This window comes from Somniosus microcephalus, chromosome 9, assembly GCF_052327205.1.
Source record: "Somniosus microcephalus isolate GS21.2 chromosome 9, FLI_Smic_1.0, whole genome shotgun sequence".
In the NCBI taxonomy this organism is placed as follows: domain Eukaryota; kingdom Metazoa; phylum Chordata; class Chondrichthyes; order Squaliformes; family Somniosidae; genus Somniosus; species Somniosus microcephalus.
The window spans coordinates 23,935,926-23,948,426 of NC_140995.1; the positions used below are offsets into that span (position 1 = coordinate 23,935,926).

General features: G+C 43.9%; 1 protein-coding gene across 4 annotated transcripts in view; it reads left to right on the forward strand.

Annotated features, from left to right (window-relative positions):
* The first annotated feature begins 916 nt into the window (after positions 1–916).
* Positions 917–12,501, forward strand: part of arhgef10 (Rho guanine nucleotide exchange factor (GEF) 10) — a 361,849-nt gene continuing 350,264 nt past the window's right edge. For 3 of the 4 annotated variants that reach the window (XM_085996437.1, XM_085996439.1, XM_085996440.1), the window contains exon 1: positions 918–1,121. The gene's annotated coding sequence lies outside the window, so the exon portion shown is untranslated. Of the gene's footprint in view, positions 1,122–12,501 lie in introns of all 4 variants that reach the window. The other variant, XM_085996438.1, reaches the window with a different exon arrangement.

Genomic DNA, 12,501 nt, shown 5'->3' on the forward strand with positions numbered 1-12,501 from the left:
AAAAAAATCATGGTATCAATCGAGATATGCTTTTTTTTAAAGAGTGTCAGGGGAGTGTAACCATGTTTGCTGAATACTGGCACCCTCTTAACCCTGTCGATTCACCCATGAAGGATGACTCAGCGGCTGAAGAATGTAACAAAAGGCGTTGGCCTTGTGCTCTCTGCAGAGTTACAGTCAATGAGGGAGGTGGGGGGCAACATCTGGCCAGCAGTGTTCAACTGCAGCTGCACCGCTGACGTGCTACGCGGGAGTCCCCCCCCCTTTTTCTATTGGGGACTTGGCCTGGAGGGTGCTGCACGGAGCAGTCCCGTGCAATAAAATGTTAAGTAGGTTCACGGACTCCCAGGCCGCCTGCCTTTTCTGCGGCCTCGAGGAGTCCGTGTTCCATGTTTATACTCAGTGTGACAGGTTGCAGCCCCTGTTTCATTACTTAAAGGGGCTGCTCCTCGATTTTTTGGCTGCAATTCAGTCTCACGCTCCTGATCTTTGGTCACCCGGTGCGGAGGGGAGCGGGCGGGTCGGAGGACCTCCTCGTAGGACTGCTCCTGCGCCTGGCCAAAGTGGCCATTAACAGCTCCAGGCAGTCGAGGGGGTCGTCCGGCCCGATTGCCTGCCTCTCTTCCGCGGCTATGTTCGCGCCCGGGTGGCCCTGGAGATGGAGCACGCGGTGTCCGCCGGCACACTTGAGGACTTCTGAGACCGGTGGGCGCCGCGGGGACTGGAGTGCATCGTCACCCCGGGTAATGTCGTTATAATTTAATTTGATAAGATTTATTTAAAATTTCTGTTAATTTACAGTTAATTGGGTCTAATCAAAAGAGGACCGCTGACTTGAGGACCTCGTTCAATTCCCCTTCTCGGATAGAGATATATATATTTTTTTTAAACCACCATCCAGCCAAAAACAACAACTGGAGCCTATGGCTGGGCTGAATGATTGGCAGGGCTGGGGAGCCACTGACAGTCTGAGGAAGCCGGGAGCCCGCTCCAGTCCCAGCGCTGCTGCAGGCGGGATCAAGGCAGCGAGCGCAGGGCTGGACTGACAGTGGAAGCAGCTGGAGGAACATCCAATGCTGAGCGGCTGAACCCGTGGCAAACTTGGACTTGAGACAGCGACGGTAAGTCCGTCCAAAAATCGAAGGAAAGCAAACAGCAGCAACAAAATTGCTGGTTGGGGGTTCCCCCCCCCCAAAGGTCTTGCACCTAATGTGAATTAAAAAGCCAAAATTGGCTTCAGATCTCGCCGACCCTGAGTGGAGTCTGCTGCGGATGAGAGTCCCGTGTGGACGGCGTGCGGTTTTCATGCAGTGTTTCGTGGGGTTAGGGGAGAAACCGATCCCAATAGTGTTCAGCTTGTCTCTATTGTTCAGCTTGGAAAGTCACATCGTTGCTATGGTTGGGGCACATCCAAAGTTGGCATTTTACTCAGAGGCAGCGGCTTGACGGTGCAGGAAGGACGAGCCTTCGTCAAACAGGGCGCTTGTTTCGGCATCGTTATTCGCCCCATTCTTCCCAGTGTTGTTGAAAATAATGACTCCCAAATGTGTCGGAGCACTTAAGTTCGTCATTCAAAACTTCTGTTTTCTCTTGAGTTACAGCCGTCTATCAAAAGAACTAATACAACCAAACAGTTTTCTTTGAAACTTTCCTAGTTTTCTTTGAAACTTTCCTAGCTTTCTGTACTTCAGGATTTTGCTTTTTTTATGCAGTGGAAGCTAGCTACTTAACCCTTTCCACTATATGGAACCCCTTTGGTTTAGTATTTCAGATAATTGGGCATAATAACAAAACAGCGGTCAGCTAAAATGTGCAGTTTTAATTCATAATTGTTCAAGGTGACGGTATTGCTCAGATATAACTTTGTTATATGCACAATCGAGGGCTCTCCATCTTCTCAACTATATTAAAAAGTACTTTCTTTAGTAGCCAACATTTTGAAAGCAAAGCATTCTTAACTTATACTGCAGATTACATACAGGGCAAGTATCTTGCAAAAGGAGCTGTGCTGATACTTTCAAGGTCACAGCCTATTATCTCTTATATGCAAAGTCCTATTTTGGATATATGTAGAGCACAGTCAGATCTAGGTACAAATACAGTACATTTTGAATTGGCCCCAAGGCAGCCTGTCTTCACTGATAGTTTGGCAGGCATTCAACATGTGTATTGAAAAATGGTTTAGAATTCCAAATGCTGGTACATTTGAATATAGACTTTGGACTAATGTTTAAGGATCGGATTCTTTAATTAAACTGCTAGACTTTTACCAAATTGGAACAAGTTTGGCTACACCAATAAAATTATTCTGTTAGAAACCATTATAATTCCTCAACATTACAATAGATACAATTCGATTTGTATTATTGTATTCTAATGGAAGTAATTGATAAATGGCAATCACTAGATTATAAATTACCTAAATCAGTGCCTTTGTTATATACTGTCTGCCATGTTCTCAGTAATTATTGTCTGAACTGTTTTGTTTAGGCTATAACGTTGACCTTTAAAACCCAATGTGTCACAGTGAATAGGAGCTTGGATGTGTTTTTGTAGAATGTGGAATATTTATACTTGGCATGGTTCTGTGCCATGCTGCTGGGGAGCTGCCAAGTATAGGCCAAACAATTCCTTAGTTGGAGTGGAAAGGGAAACCTGAATGGTCCAGTGCCTGGGTTGCATTGACACACCTCCCTAATAGCTGGTTGTGGAGCGATAATGCCTTTGGAGCAGTTCTTTCATCTACCCTCTCAGTTGAAGTATGATGAATGAAATGTGAAAAGACATAATTTTCAAAAATAGTATTTTGAGTTCACTTTCAATTTGTATTTTGAATAGTTTGTTTGAATTATTTCTGCACACTATTTTATGTTTTCTGCTAAACGAGAGTAGACAGATAGTCTCCTCCTAGGCTGCGACTGCTGATCTGTAACCAACTCGGTGGAGGTGCATGATATCGAGTTGTCTCCGGGCATGTGCTCACTGCTCGATGCTCCCTCGCCAGCACAGTGAACACCTGATCCCAGTCATGTTGCTACTTTACTTTTTTGTAAAAAATGTACCTTTTCCCCTCCATCCTGTCTTCCTATTCTACTGCAATGGCAGTTGAGCAATGAATACAATTTCTGTTTTTAAGAATTATTTACCTCTTTTTTTTTTATAAGGATTGAAATTTTTCTTAAAACGAGTGGAACTCCTTTTACTTGTGTTCATGGTGAGTTAGAGGATATGATGGAGACAGTGAAGTCAGTAGATAGTCATAGAGAGATTTGTAATTGGCTATAGCTTTCTGGGAAACAATTCAAAAATGTGAATTTTTTTCTTTTGTGCTACGAGTACATTTTATGTGGAATGCATTTGATATGCAAAATTATTATTTATAAAAAAATCTTCTCTAATCTTGACTATTTTGGCTTTCATACCTTGCATCACTCTCATGGTTGATTCCCAAGTCTCCATAGCTCCAAGATGTCTATCTCTGCTTTAAGATCTAGGTAAGCTTTTGATAATGTGCCTAGGACAAAACAGCCAAACCCTGTCTGGTAATTGTTTTAAAGCTTCCCATAACAAGTAGACAACCTTCCATCAAACTCCTCCAGTAGACCAAATAAGAAGTAAAGTGCGCAACTCTAAGGAGGAAGCTATTTAAAAGAAATTAATTCCTGGGATGTGGGTGTTGCTGGCAAGGCCAGCATTTATTGCTCATCCCTAATTGTCCTTGAAAAGGTGGTGAGCCGCCTTCTTGAGCTGCTGCTTTTTGAAGTGCAGCCACTGTTTTAATTTAGGGAACTTTTAAGTCCTGAGAGGAATGACAGGGTCTTGGAAGACACCTCCAACATTGCAGAGTTCCATTAGTACGGCATTGGAGTGTCAGCCTGGATTATGTGCTCAAATCCCTAGAGTGGGACTCGAGCCCACAACCTTCTGACTCGGGCGAGAGTGCTACCCACTAAGCCAAGGCCGACACCAAACAATGCCGAATGGACCGATTCTGACTGGTTACTTCTCTGAAATATAGCATTTAAAAAAAAAAAAAAAAAGAAATTCATACACAGAATGTGGGCGTTGCTGGCAAGGCCTACATTTATTGCCCATCCCTAATTGCGCTTGAGAAGGTGTTGGTGAGCCGCCTTCTTGAACCGCTGCAGTCTGTGTGGTGTTAGGGAGTTCCAGGATTTTGACCTGGAGACGATAAAAGAATGCCGATATATTTCCAAGTCAGGATGGTGTGTGACTTGGAGGTGGTGGTGTTCCCATGCATCTGCTGCCCTTGACTTCTAGGTGGTAGAGGTTGTGGGTTTGGGAGGTGCTGCTGCAGTGCATCTTGTAGATGGTACACACTGCAGCCACGGTGCGCCGGTGGTGGGGGGAGTGAATGCTTAGGGTGGTGGTCGGGGTGCCAATCAAGCTGGCTGCTTTGTCCTGAATGGTGTTGAGTTTCTTGAGTGTTGTTGGACCTGCACTCATCCAGCCAAGTGGACAGTATTCCTTTGACCTGCTCTTGTAGTCACAGTATTTATGTGGCTGGTCCAGTTAATTTTCTGGTCAATGGTGACCCCCCCCCCCCTCCCCTCCCAGGACGTTGATGGTGGGGAATTCGACGATTGTAATGCCATTGAATGTCATGGGGAGGTGGTTAGACTCTCTTATTGGAGATGGTCATTGCCTGGCATTTGTGTGGCGTGAATCTTACTTGCCACTTATCAGTGCAAGCCAGGATGTTATTATCCAGGTATAGCTGCATGCGGGCACAGACGGCTTCATTATCTGACCAATTGCGAATGGAACTGAACACAGTGCAATCATCAGCGAATATCCCACTTCTTACCTTATGATGGAGGGAAGATCATTGATGAAGCAGCTGAAGATGTTTGGGCCTAAGACACTGGCATGAGGAACTCCTGCAGTGATATCCTGGGGCTGAGATGATTGGCCTCCAACAACCAACTTCCTTTGCGCTAGGTATGACTCCAGCCAGTGGAAAGTTTTCCCCCTGATCCCCATGGACTTCAGTTTTACTAGGGCTCCTTGGTGCCACACTCGGTCAAATGCTGCCTTGATGTCAAGGACAGTCACTCTCTTGGAATTCAGTTCTTTTGTCCATGTTTGGACCAAGGCTGTAATGAGCTCTGAAGCTGAGTGGTCCTGGCACAATCCAAACTGAGCATCGGTGAGCAGGTTATTGGTGAGTAAGTGGCTTCTCATGAGATTTTCTAACTGTCCCCTGAATTACTAGAAAGTATTTTTTTCCCTGGAAAAAGAATTACTGGGACTTCCTAGATTTTGAATATCTCTTTTTCCCACCACCCCACCCCCACCCCCCTCATAGAAACTAAAGTAATCATTAGAGCACTGTTTCAACTTTGAATTATTTCTCTATCCAACTTATAACTGATGAAACTTATAACATTGTTTCAAACTAAATTCACTTCAAGAATCTGGGCTGCTGGCATGTTTTACTAACTGCCGATGTTGTGTGACTGGATTTTAAAGGGATAGCCACTAACTAACTAAAATTAAATGAAAAATAATGAATTTTCATCACTGAGATATATAGATTATGATAAAATCTATTGTCTATATTAATTTACAAACTTTTATTTTGTATTGCTAGAAACAACATGTAAGGTGTTAACTCACGGGGCCACGCAATGTATTTTTTTGTAACAAAATCATTAGCTCAAGTCAGACAGTTTGGCTGCTGGGTTTTGGTCAAGGTTTGAGTTGATGGTTTACAGAATGATTGTCTGGACGGTGAATTGGCTCATCAATGGTCATTGTGTGCCCTCCCAAACATCTTATGCCATTGTCAAATATTACCTGTGTTCCTTAATCATTCTTTGATGCACCTTGTTGCTTAAGGGTGTATTCTGTTCAGTTTGTTGAACATGGCACACAGACTGTCAGGTTATTAGAAGTCTATTCAGTAAAACATTCCAGGCAATTGATAACCTGTGAATGACTGCTGTTCTGGGTGAATTTAGAGAGGTGTGCAGCCACTTCTTACCTTTACCTCTGTATAGGGTTTGGGTTGTATTCCAATGAGGAAACTGTGAGTCAGTCTCCCTCCAGGTGGGCAGCGCACTCTACTGAGGCAGTCACGATCTGTCTTCGATCAGTGGGCGAACCTTGCAGCCAAGAGCTGCAGGGATATTTGGTTTTAAAGTCAGTGTCAGTGTAACCAGAAAGTGGCTAGATTGAGCTTGCAGTGTGTTGCCCTGTTTGGAGAGAAATCGAGTGGCATCTATTATTTTATGTTTTCATGATGTTATACTGGTAACTTTTTGTTCATCTGTCTTGTATAAATAAAATCACTTGTTGGTGGAAAGCTTAGTGTCTCAGCTTGGTATGACTGTGCATCCAGTCTGCTTCTCGTGAAAGGTGAATTAACGTGGAAGCATGTGATTTATTCCCGGAACTTATATACGGAGTAAGGATTCTCTGTTGTGATCCCAGTGTGTGTCTGTCATTTGAATAAATATTGGGCCGGGAAAGGTGCACTTTGGATCATGGGGGTCGCAAAGTCTGCTTATGGGACTGTTCCCTCTTCAAACCTCTCCGCCACTCTACCCCTCTCCTCCTTTAACACACTCCTTAAAACCTACCTCTCGGATCAAACTTTTGGTCATCTGTCCTATTGCCTCCTCCTTTAGCTCACTGTCAATTTTTGTTTGTCTGTGAAGCGCTTTGGAACATTTTACTACGCTGAAGGTGCTATATATATTATATTTTTATATTTATATATTTATTTTTATATATTTGATAAGCCTGAAAAAGCATCTGGTGTTATAACCCCAAAAAATAGCCTTAATATAGAAAGAGAATGGCTTTAAATACCTGGAAATTCTCTGACCTGTTTCTGCGAGTAATGGCTGATATGTTTATTAAAATGTTACTCGAGATGATGGTAGTGGCGAGTAACTGTTACGAAAACTAGAATGGCATGCTTCGAGAAACATCTCTGCCTTGTAGAAATCCAGTTGGTCATCCCTTCCTTCACAATACATAAAGAAGGATTATCAAAGTATTCACCCTTGGCACAGAATTATTTTACATAAATATTTCTTTGACATGTGTCACTAATATTTTGTTACATACTTGACGGTTTAACTGCCAAAAATATGCAGCATGTGTGTTACTCATTTACAGTGGATTAGAATCTTACGACTTTTTGACGAGAATATGTAGGTATGCTTTAAAGATTTAGACCTCAAAGTCGGGTTTTTGCCACAAAAACCCTGTAAATAAAGCACTGAACTGTCGGTATTGTCTTGCAGTGCGCTCAACTTTAATTGTTTCTACTTTTGAGGCAGTATTGGTGTCCTACAAAATAAATTAGCATTTAGATTGAAAGTGATATAATAAAACTATTAATTGAAAGTTAGTAACATTTTAAAGATCTCCAGTTATTTTTATAAATTTGTCTTGATTTCAAAACCTGTGCTTTAGTATCGAGTTTTATTACTTAATCTCAGCAACATAATGCCATTCAGCTCTCATGGGAGGGGCCGAGGAAAGGCAAGGTTGTATGGACAGCAGTTGGGTCAGCTGCTTATGCTGCAGGTTACTGATTTCTAAGAAACTCCATAGCATTGTTAGTAATGAGGAGTCGTTCACACAGGACAGTGGGAGGAGCTAGGACTTAGTAAAAGATGCCACATACTGGGTAAACATTTAGGTTTGGATTTTTTTGTACTGCTTGTCTCCCTGATTTCAATAGCAAGTCATTCTTCAGTTGAGATTGGGAGTTGGTGTTATTTCCCCCCCCCCCCCCCCCCCCGCTTCCCTGTTCTGATGTGGATATCTCTGTTTGATTTGATTTTTTTTTGTGAATTTGTGCTGCAAAATTTGATCTACAATAACATGTCTGAAGGCCAGGAGGCTGGGAGATGTTTTCTCATGTACATCTGTTTTACAGACTGCTACTCTGTAATGATGTTGTCAGACTCAAACTGTGTTGCTTAGGGATTCCATTCTAATATAACCTTGCAAAAATGAGACAAATAAGTTGTGACGTAGAGATTGTGTGTAATAGAATTGCATTCTTATCAATATTTGTTGAGATTTTTATCTGGAAAAATCTATTTGGAGCATATTAATCTCTTCACTGGTATTAACTGCAACGCTTGCAGCAATAAACTCTTGTACAGGAAACTCTTTATTATCCAGCACCGACGGGACCGGCATGGTGCCGGTTTATCAAAAAGTCCGGATTACAGAGATGTATAGTTAAAAGGTACGAGAGCTCTGTACACAGCAACAAATCCAGGCTTCCCTGTTGCTTAGCAACAAGTGCAGGAACCCCGGCCACAGACCAAGCGCCCCTGTTGCGTGCAGGAACCCCGATTGCACAGCCACAGATCCAGGAACGGAGACTAATATGAAGTAAAACTTACCTGAACCTACTCCTGCATTTTGCCGATTTAAGAGGTTTCCGGTTATTTAGGTGCCGGTAAATCGAGAGTTTCCTGTAGTTGTTTTTAGTTTTGTTCACTGTTTACTTCTATAGTGACTTTAAGGATATGACATTTCTGTTGTATACTGTTCGTAGAATACAATCCACATGTACAATTTTACTGGTTGGTCAAATTAAGAAAATAGTTAATACTTATAGCTTTTTTGGAACTGAATCTGTAAATCAATTATTTCATAATTTTGGTGATGTATTTGATCAACACATACTTCGGGTATATGCTAAGCAACATGCATGTTGTTCCACCAGCTGTGGGATACTGCAAGCACATCTTTGACTGATTACAAGATATTACATGATTATCATTTAATGAGTAACTTACCAAAAAAAAACACCTTATTTCCTACAAAGGGGAAATACAGGGGGGTGTGACCAGTTCTTGGACAATCAAGTGTAATTTTTTGCATGTTTTGTGCTTCCATCCCTCCCTCTCCATTTCTCTCACCATGTTGGAGGTGCCTGCACTTGTTAGTTGACAATGGACATACCTCAGAACTCCTGAGTGAGAACTCACGTTCTACCAATTTGTAAAATAGCTTGTCAGTTCCTTGGTTCCCAAATTTGGTGTCCTACTGGACTTTCTTCAGATTTCAATAAATTGAAGTGTCTTTAATTTTGTTCCCCTCCAACTATATAGTTGATGTGGTCGAGTTTCCACTTGCTTCCACTCTTCTTCTTAGGCAGTCGCTCGGAACCGAGGATGACTTGCTTCCACATTAAAAATGAGTTCTCAGGTGACTGATGAGTCCAATGCGGGACCTACAGTCTCTGTCACAGGTGGGGCAGACGGTGGTTGAAGGGGCGGGTGGGTGGGGTGCTTGGGTTGACGTGCGCTGCCTGCGCTTGGCTTCCGCTTGCTCCCGGCGAAGAGACTCTAGGTGTTCGGTGCCTTCCCGGATGCTTCTCCTCCACTTTGTGTGGTCTTGGGCCAGGGATTCCCAGGTGTCGGTGGGGATGATGCACTTTTTCAAGGAGGCTTTGAAGGTGTCCTTGAAGTGTTTCCCCTGCCCACCTGGGGCTCTCTTGCCATGCCGGAGCTCCGAGTAGAGCGCTTGTTTTGGGAGTCTCGTATCGGCCTTGTGGACAATGTGACCCGTCCATCGGAGCTGATGGAGCGTGGTCAAAGCTTCGATGCTGGGGATGTTGGCCTGAGCAAGAACACTGACGTTGGTGCGCCTATCCTGCCAATGGATTTGCAGGATCTTGCGGAGGCAGCGTTGGTGGTACCTCTCTAGTGCTTTGAGGTGCCTGCTGTACATGGTCCATGTCTCTGAGGCATACAGCAGGGCGGGTATCACTGCTGCTCTGTAGACCATGAGCTTAGTGCCGGGTTTGAGGTCCTGGTCTTCAAACACACTCTCTTCCTCAGGCGACCCAAGGCTGCAGTGGCACACTGAAGGCGGTGTTGGACTTCGTCGTCGACGTCTGCCCTTGTTGACAGTAGGCTCCCGAGGTATGGAAAGTGGTCCACATTGTCCAAGGCCTTGTCATGGATTTTGATAATCGGTGGGCAGTACTGTATGGCGGGGGCAGGTTGGTAGAGGACCTTTGTCTTACGGATGTTTAGAGTAATGTGGTCGAGTTTCCACTAGTTATATTAACGCATTCCAGGCGGAATCTACCAAATCAGTGCAGAAGATTGTGGTATTTTAACATAAGTGAGTTACGCCCAAAACCACTTGTGCTTGTGTTTTCCACGATCTTTTAACCTGGTTCAAAAATCACTTTGCCTGAAGCCGGCACCCCCCCCCCCCCCCAAAAAAAAAAAACTGGCCATGCCCCCAGGTTGACATAATGGAGATGGCGAGTTTCTGCTGATCGTGCCCGTGTGGGAGGGGTTGTCCATTTGTTATCTGGGTAAATTCTCAGGTGTATAAGTAGATTATTGAATTGATAGCTGAAGCAGAGGCATTTTTTCTTTAATTTTAAGATTCTTGGAAATAAAAGATGCAATAAATGGAATCTTCTTGCCCACATATCTGTACAATTGATATTTGGTACTGTACTGATGGGCTTGGTGATTAATGCATAAATGAGTGCTGTTGGATGTTATCAAAATAAAACATTTGTGCCTGTTAATAATGGGTCAGTTTTATTTTTGTTTTCCTTTCAGATTTTGCTCATAGTCAACCATTGGGGAAAAGACCTAAATTGAGTGTAAACTGTACATGCATTTCAAAACCATTTTTGTATTTTGCCAAATATTGTCCTTTTTATGTTGCACTGCGTGATGCCTCCATAAATGTGCAACACAACTTTCAACAGGTTATTGCATATTACGTAAGCACAATCTATGTTAACTTGCTTGTCACACCAGTTACCAACAAATTCAGCTTAGTTTAGGCAGTCCCTCGGAACCGAGGATGACTTGCTTCCACATTAAAAATGAGTTCTCAGGTGACTGATGAGTCCAATGCAGGACCTACAGTCTCTGTCACAGGTGGGGCAGATGGTGGTTGAAGGGGCAGGTGGGTGGGGTGCTTGGGTTGACATGCGCTCCTTGCGCTGCCTGCGCTTGGCTTCCGCTTGCTCCCGGCAAAGAGACTCGAGGTGTTCGGCGCCTTCCCGGATGCTTCTCCTCCAATTTGTGCAGTCTTGGGCCAGGGATTCCCAGGTGGGAATGTTGCACTTTTTCAAGGAGTCTTTGAGGGTGTCCTTGAAGCGTTTCCTCTGCTCACCTGGGGCTCTCGTGCCGGAGCTCAGAGTAGAGCGCTTGTTTTGGGAGTCTCGTATCGGGCATGCGGACAATGTGACCCGTCCATCGGAGCTGATTGAGCGTGGTCAAAGCTTCGATGCTGGGGATGTTGGCCTGAGCAAGAACACTGTCTTGTCATCATGTTACTTAAAAATAATACAGCTGGCCTCATTGCATTAGGAAACTGGTCATCTGCTACACAACAGGGCCCTTCTCTGCTTCCTCTATCTGTCTGTCCTCACTGGGCTTTATTGTACCTGACGTTCTGAAATACAGCACATCACTGAAGGAGCTTGGTGTAGTTGATCTTAAATCAGTGACCTGCCCACTATGGAAAAATGTCTGGTGTCCTGTAGTCCAAGGGTGTCCAAGAGGCAGATCGCGGACCAGTTGAAACCTGCGAGCTCCTTTTGATTTTTGGCCTGTGGAACTCTTGCTGGCTCTTGTCATTGTGTAAACTTGGTGCTTCGACTCTCTAAAGTTGCCAAGGCCTGGAGGACTGCAGAAAGAATGCAGCCTGATTGGTCAAGATCCACCGTTACAAATTTGGGTTTGCTGCAGGTGTCTACTTGGCTTCAGTGCTCTGTCACTCCCCTTAAGCAATCTAGTTGCCTGCTTTCCTGAAAGAAGTTAGTTCTCTCTGCCCTGTATCTGCTCATGCAGTAGCAGGATGCAGCAGTGTAACAATGAAACTCGCTTGTCATCTGGACCAGATCTACACGCAATCCTTCAATCTCTTCGACAGTGGATCAAGATAACACAAGGCGATACTTCTTTATTCTTTCTTTATGTAAACTTCTTTATTTCATGGTAGGTAAAATGTACAGAACATTGTGCAAGTGGCTTTCATTTTTCTCAATCAGTTCAACTTTGGTTTGTGTACTATTATAAAATTGAAGAACTCGTGTACACTAGCCCACTTGGGTAGGTCCTTTACTTAATGTAAACCCACAAATTCTCCCTGACCAGAGCAGATGTCCTCCTCTTGCCGCCTGTTGCTGCTTGAGAGACTGTTTTGATGTCTGCATTGATTCTTAATAAGTCACTCTCCCCATGACCCACAGCTCAAAAGATTGTCCACCCCATGGTGCTAGATGTCTACCTGACTGGCTTAATATTGCTAATAAATTGGCCATTGTTTTGGGATCCGTGCAAAACAAATGCTCAACCCACATTTAAATCACCCAGCAGATTGGGTGACCGCTTTGCGGAACACCTCCGTTCAGTCCATAAGGATGACCCCGAGCTTCCGGTCGCCTGTCGTTTTAATTCACCGCCCCATTCCGACTCAGACCTCACTATACTCGGGCTCTTGCATTGTTCCATGGAAGCC